Here is a 7969-nt window from a genome sequence, read left to right as displayed (position 1 = left end):
TTTAAAACAATGACATTATATCAATTAAAACATGCAAAACATTTGTTGAATTGAAACAAACAAGAGTGCAAATAATTGGATAAAGGCTCAAATTTATTTGATGGAATGGTAGCCTGCAAACGGCAAGACTCCATAGATTTGTACAAATTTGAAATCAGTGATATATATTGGAAGAGGGCTACATTGAACATAATGATCCTTTCTCTACCAATTTGAATCTCGAAGTATGCGAAGCTTCAGTCGACGAAGAATCGAGAATTCTCTGACGAAAAGACAGTTGCGGAACAGAAAGTCTTGTCAGGATGCAGCTACTTGCCGAATCCCTAATTCTTGCCTAGATTGCCCCAGGGTGAGGTACTCAATCTAGCGGGATGCAAATATACTCTTTTTTCAAGTCTCTCATTTTGCCTGGATTACCCTTGCGGGTTCTCCACTGAGACGCTCATTTTTGCCTAAGCCGCCCTTTCGGGTTTTCAACTTAGCGAGTTATTCTGTTTTTCATTTGCATATACTTTTTTTTTTAGGCAAAGTATTTCTTGACTGCATCTGAATTCACAGGACGAGTGAAATCCTCCCCATCCATTGTTGTAAGCATCAATGCACCGCCTGAAAAGGCTCTCTTAACAACATATGGACCCTCATAGTTTGGAGTCCACTTGCCCCTGGAATCGGGCACGAAAGACAAAACTTTCTTGAGCACGAGGTCACCTTCTCGGAATACACGAGGCTTGACCTTCTTATCGAATGCTTTCTTCATTCTCTGCTGATATAACTGACCATGGCACATGGCAGTCAATCGATTCTCTTCAATCAAACTCAACTGGTTATAACGACTCTGAATCCATTCAGCATCAGTCAACTTGGCTTCCATCAAGACTCTCATTGATGGGATCTCCACCTCTACTGGGAGAACAGCTTCCATGCCGTAAACAAGCGAAAAAGGGGTTGCCCCTGTTGAAGTGCGTACAGATGTACGATATCCATGCAAAGCAAATGGCAGCATCTCATGCCAATCTTTGTACGTGACAGTCATCTTCTGGATAATCTTCTTGATATTCTTATTAGCAGCTTCAACAGCCCCATTCATCTTAGGTCTGTAGGGAGAGGAATTATGGTGTGCAATCTTGAATTCAGCGCACAACTCATCCATCATTTTATTATTCAGATTAGATCCATTATCAGTAATAATCCTCTCTGGCACACCATAACGGCAAATCAGCTGGTTCTTGATAAACTTCACAACCACCTGTCTGGTCACGTTCGCGTACGAAGCGGCCTCAACCCATTTGGTGAAGTAGTCGATTGCTACGAGAATAAACCTGTGTCCGTTGGACGCTTTTGGCTCAATCATGCCAATCATGTCGATTCCCCACATAGAGAAAGGCCATGGTGATGAAATCACATTCAGAAGTGTCGGAGGAATATGAATCTTATCCGCGTAAATTTGACACTTGTGACATTCCTTCACATACTTGCAGCAGTCAGACTCCATTGTCAGCCAATAGTAGCCTGCTCTCAACATCTTTCTAGCCATGGCATGTCCATTGGAATGAGTACCAAATGAACCCTCATGGACCTCAGTCATCAACATGTTTGCTTCGTGTCTATCCACGCATCTGAGCAAAACCATGTCAAAATTTCTTTTATACAACACTTCACCACTGAGGTAGAAACTGCCTGACAACCTTCTTAAAGTTTTCCTATCTTTCACAGATGCCCCAGGCGGGTAGACCTGGTTCTGGAGGAAATTCTTGATATCAAAATACCAAGGCTTGTCATCATTCACTTCTTCAATTGCAAATACGTGAGCTGGTCTATCCAAGCGCATCACGGCAATATTAGGAACTTCATTCCAATATTTCACCACAATCATCGAAGCAAGCGTAGCAAGAGCATCTGCCATCCGATTATCCTCTCGAGGAATGTGATGAAAGTCAACCTCTGTAAAGAACGTTGAAATCCTTCTTGCATAATCTCTGTACGGAATGAGACTTGGCTGATTCGTCTCCCATTCACCCTTGATCTGATTGACAACCAGGGCCGAATCACCATACAAATCAAGATGTTTGATTCTCAAATCAATACATTCTTCAAGTCCCATAATACAGGCCTCATACTCAACCATATTATTCGTGCATTTGAAAGTTAGCCTTGCTGTAAGCGGAATATGTGTGCCATGAGGAGTAATGATTACTGCCCCAATTCCATTTCCGTACTGATTTACAGCGCCATCAAACACCATCGTCCATCTGGAACCAGGTTCTGGACCTTCATCAAGTGTAGGCTCATCACAATCTTTCATTTTCAAATACAGAATCTCCTCATCAGTGAAGTCATACTGAACAGACTGATGATCTTCAATTGGCTGGTGCGCTAAATGGTCAGCCAAGATACTACCTTTGATGGCTTTCTGAGCTCGATACTCAATATCATACTCAGACAATAGCATCTGCCAACGGGCAATCCTCCCGGTCAAAGCAGGCTTCTCGAAGATATACTTAATTGGATCCATTCTGGATATCAACCAAGTTGTATGATTTATCATGTACTGGCGCAACCGCTTAGCAGCCCAAGCCAAAGCACAACACGTCTTCTCAAGCGTAGAGTACCAAGACTCACAATCAGTAAACTTCTTACTGAGGTAGTATATAGCAGATTCTTTCTTCCCTGATTCATCTTGTTGACCGAGTACACACCCCATCGAGTCTTCAAGCACAGTCAAATACATGATCAGAGGTCTTCCTTCTACAGGCGGAGATAAAATCGGAGGTTCAGACAGATATTCCTTGATACTGTCGAAAGCTTTCTGGCAATCCTCGGTCCAATCATGAGACTGATCTTTCCGAAGGAGCTTGAATATCGGCGCACATGTGGCAGTCATGTGGGATATAAATCTGGAAATGTAAATCAAGCGGCCAAGAAAACCTCGGACTTGCTTCTCAGTTTTGGGCGCAGGCATCTCTTGTATTGCTGTGACCTTTGCAGTATCAACCTCAATACCTCTCTCGCTGACAACGAAACCCAACAACTTGCCGGAACGGACTCCAAATGTACATTTGTTCGGATTCAGGCGAAGTCTGAACTTCCTCAGACGCTGAAAAAGCTTCAACAAATGTTCAACATGTTCAACTTCCATTCGGGACTTAGCAATCATATCATCAACATAGACCTCTATCTCCTTGTGCATCATATCATGAAACAAAGTAGTCATAGCTCGTTGATACGTGGCTCCGGCGTTCTTCAAACCGAAGGGCATCACTCGGTAACAGAATGTTCCCCAAGGTGTGATGAATGTTGCCTTCTCCATATCTTCGGGTGCCATTTTGATTTGATTATATCCGGAAAATCCGTCCATAAAGGAAAAGACTTTGAATTTAGCTGTATTGTCTACCAACATATCAATGTGTGGTAGAGGAAAATCATCTTTCGGACTAGCTTTATTCAAATCCCTGTAATCAACGCACATACGGACTTTTCCGTCCTTCTTAGGAACAGGCACAATATTGGCCACCCACTGAGGATATGTAGAAGTCACCAGAAACCCCGCATCAATTTGCTTCTGAACTTCCTCTTTGATCTTCACTGCCATATCTGGATGAGTTCTTCTGAGCTTCTGCTTCACAGGCACGCACTCAGGCTTCAAAGGCAGGAAATGTTGCACAATATCTGTATCTAGACCTGGCATGTCTTCATATGACCAAGCGAAGATATCTGAATATTCTCGTAGCAATTCGATTAAATCCTTCTTGACAGACTCTTCAAGAAGTGCCCCAATCTTCACCAGACGAACACAATCCTCAGACCCCAAGTTGACTGTTTCCAAATCTTCAAGGTGCGGCTGAATGATCTTCTTCTCGTGCTCAAGGAGACGGGTAATCTCATCGGGAATTCCTTCAACATCATCTTCCTCTGCCTCGAATACAGGGAATTCAAAATTGGGAGATGGCGTTGGATCATTATGTTCAATGGGTTTTAAGATCAACCTGCATAATGATTTTGGTTAATGAAAAACTTTAGAATTTAAACAAGCAAACCATTATGCAGATGAAAAATGTTGCTTTTATTCTTGTTTTTATGGGTTTTTTGTGATCACTGATTTCATGCAAAAAGCGAAAAGTGAAAACAAAGGAAAAACAAATGTTTAACAATGCATTAATTGAATGAAAACATCATTGTATATATGCTGCCAACAATGTCATCACTTCTCCTTTTGGCATGGGAGAAGGGTTTTAAACAAAGTGAACAATTACTCTGATCTATGGATGACTGTAGGAACATCTACAGCGACCCAATTGTGGCAGACACCACCAGGAATAACGAAGTTGTTCACATCTTCTGCATCCTCTTCCAAGATAGCAGCAGCCTCTTCAGGTTGATCGTCGTGGATGAATCCTCCACTTGTGAACAGACCTTGCTCATTATATGCCCCAGAACAGTAGCCAACGCCAGCCCGGGATCTATTGTCTTCCAGCTCGATCACCTTCCCTAAACCAGCAACTGCACCACATTCAATGGCCAGTTTTGTATCACGGTAGGAAGCGAATGATGGAGACTTCTTCTCAATCGGTTCATCAATAGATAAACCTTGGAACGGAGTTCCAACTTCATCCTCTGCGTCAATATATGAGAAGGAAGACAAGTGGCTAACCAGGAGAGCCTTTTCTCCCCCTACCACAACCAGTTTCTTGTTTTTGACGAACTTCAGCTTCTGGTGTAGGGTGGATGTCACGGCGCCAGCCTCGTGAATCCATGGTCTGCCTAAGAGACAGCTATAAGATAGGTGGATGTCCATTACCTGAAAAGTAACCTGGAAATCACTTGGTCCTATTTTGATAGGGAGATCAACTTCCCCAATCACAGTCTTGCGCGACCCATCGAATGCCTTCACAACAACACCACTCTGCCTCATAGGAGGACCCTGATATGACAATCTAGAGAGTGTGGATTTTGGCATTACATTTAATGATGATCCAGTGTCCACTAGCACGTTGGACATGGCATCAGATTTGCAATTCAGAGATATGTGTAAAGCCATGTTGTGGTCTCTTCCCTCCTCGGGGAGATCAGCGTCACTGAAACTCAAAGTGTTGCAAGCAGTAATGTTTGCAACTATACTGTCAAATTGCTCAATCGTGACGTCGTGATCAACGTACGCCAAATCCAATACTTTCTGCAGAGCCTCCCTATGGGGTTCTGAATGCAACAACAAGGATATAATGGAGATTTTGGATGGCGTTTGTAGAAGCTGGTCTACAACGTTATACTCGCTTTTTTTGATGAGCCTCAGCATCTCATCAGATTCTTCGTTCAAAGTGCCACTAGGGCCAACTGAAGAAGTGGGAGTCTTTTGTATGGAGGAGGGTCTGGCAACATCAAGTGCCGGATTCTGAATATTTACAGCGGTCCCCACAGGACGCTCAGCAGATTCAGAAGCAACAGGGGCTTTGGGAGGTGCAGAGAAAACACGACCACTCCGGGTCAGCCCGCTTACATCAACGATGTTGGTTACAGCAGTTGAGGGCAAAGGCACTTCTACCCCATCTTGCACGACCACTGGATTGTATCTGAACGGCACAACTCGGTCAGAAGAATAAGGCACGGGGCCTGCAGGTTTAATCACCAAGGAGGGAGAAGCCTTCGGCTTGCTGCTATCATAGCGAATAACAACAGGCTCGGGTAACTTGAACACGGGGGATATAACATTAACCTCCGGTTCGTCCTCATCGACATTGCGATTCTGCAAAATCTCAATGGTTCCTTCGTCTAATAACTCTTGCAATTCTCTGCGGACCTGGTTGCAACCCAAGCGGTTCACCGAACAGATGCGGCATTTGTCATGGTCATGCTCCATGTGGCTGTACTAACACAGCAACCGATGTAATTCCACCAACGACTGTCGAATATGACTTACATATTTGACCTTATATTTCCCAGGGCATCCCTGGACCATATTCACAGATTTCCCATGCGAAGGCAATAGGTTCTTGGTGACATTTGGGCCTGAATCTTCAAAGCTCAAAATCCCACATCTCATAAGGTCTTGAACCTTAGTCTTGAGTGGATAGCAATTTTCAACATTATGACCCGGAGCACCGGAATGATAAACACAATACTGGTCTGGTTTATACCACCATTGGGGATTTGCAGGCACGGCAGGAGGATCCCTGGGAGAAACCAATTTCCTTTCAGACAAGGAAGGATAAAGCTCTGCATATGACATCGGAATCGGATCGAAGCTGATCTTCTTCCGGTCATAACTCATGTTGGCCTGATTGGTTGTACTTCCACGAGGTTGGTAAGCCTGTTGCTGTGGGCGTTACTGTTGCTGATATTGAGGCTGTTGATACTGTTGCTGATGCTGAGCCTGCTGATTATCTATGAATACAGGTGCTATATGAGCCACCTGGTGCTGATGACCGGCACGGCGCACGAGTTTCCTCTGAACAGGAGGTTTCCTTGATTTGCCATGGGGTTGCACATCATGTGCTTCCCCATCTTTCTTCTTAGCAAATGCTCCATACCGTTTGCTAGAAGAGCCTTCATCTTTCGCCAAACGTCCTTCACGGACACCTTCTTCCAACCTCATCCCCATATTCACCATCTCGGTGAAATCGGAGGGAGCACTAGCGACCATCCGCTCATAATAAAAAGAACTAAGAGTCTTCAAAAAGATCTTAGTCATCTCTTTCTCTTCCAGCGGAGGAGTAATTTGAGCAGCAAGCTCTCGCCACCTCTGGGCGTACTCCTTGAAGGTTTCCTTGTCCTTCTGCGACATGGACCTGAGTTGATCTTGGTCAGGCGCCATATCGACGTTATACTTGTACTGCTTGACGAAGGCTTCGCCAAGGTCGTTGAAGGATCTGATATTAGCACTATCCAAGCTCATGTACCATCTGAGCGCGGCACCTGATAAACTGTCCTGGAAATAATGAATCAACAGCTGATCATTATCGGTCTGAGTTGACATCTTCCTGGCGTACATGACCAGGTGAGCAAGTGGACAGGTGTTCCCCTTGTATTTTTCAAAGTCAGGTACTTTGAATTTTATCGGTATCTTCACACCGGGAACAAGGCATAGCTCGGCAGCAGACTTGCCGAAAAGATCTTTACCTCTGAGGGTCTTCAATTCCTTCCTCAGCTCAAGGAATTGGTCATTCATAGCTTCCATCTTCTCATTGACGTCCGGGCCCTCAGACGGCTCGGAATGATAGATGGTATCTTCAACCCTCGGCATGGTATGCACGACAGGAGGAGCAGCAACAGGGACCGGGCTAGATGTCGGCATGTGAGCAAAGGTTGGGGCAGGAATGTCAGGCATGAAACCTGGAGGCATACCCCAAGGGAACCCGGCTGGCATGGCGTGGGACGCAAAATGAGCACTGGCTGGCACAGACGGAGCTACAATCTCTGAGACAACTGTCGTCTGAACAGGAGTTGCAGGCGGTTGAGCAGGTTGATTCTGAGCAGCGAGAAGTTTCTCCATCAAAGCGCCAAGTCTGGCGACCTCTTCTTTCAATTCTTTGTTCTCTTGCTCTAGCTGATCCATAACTCTGGCGGAATTGGCTTTGGTATAGTACCGGTGAGTCAGCTTGTCTTCAAAATAAATGAAGAACACAGGGTCAGCACAAGAAGACCAGAAACAAGGTACCTGCTTATGCAAAATGATGCATGTAATGTTTGTGCATATGCTTTATTTTATTTTCAAGGAACCCTTAGGGTATTATTTGCGATTTTGAATTTTTAAACATTTTAACTTCATATGGAAAATATCTCATTCAATATAATCGAGACAAAGAAGTACATCATTTTGCTTCAATTACAAGGAGAAAAGGAAAATAACATCCTATGGATCCCTATTAGCTCGGGATGCTGGAAGACGAGAAACACACAGCTTCTTGATCTCTCTCTCATAGGCAGCTTCCATATCTGCTTTCTCCTTAGCAAGTCGATCATACTTCCTCTTCCAAAA

The sequence above is a fragment of the Lathyrus oleraceus genome, chromosome 6 (genome assembly GCF_024323335.1).
Source record: "Lathyrus oleraceus cultivar Zhongwan6 chromosome 6, CAAS_Psat_ZW6_1.0, whole genome shotgun sequence".
In the NCBI taxonomy this organism is placed as follows: domain Eukaryota; kingdom Viridiplantae; phylum Streptophyta; class Magnoliopsida; order Fabales; family Fabaceae; genus Lathyrus; species Lathyrus oleraceus.
Note: the sequence above shows the minus strand (reverse complement) of the source record.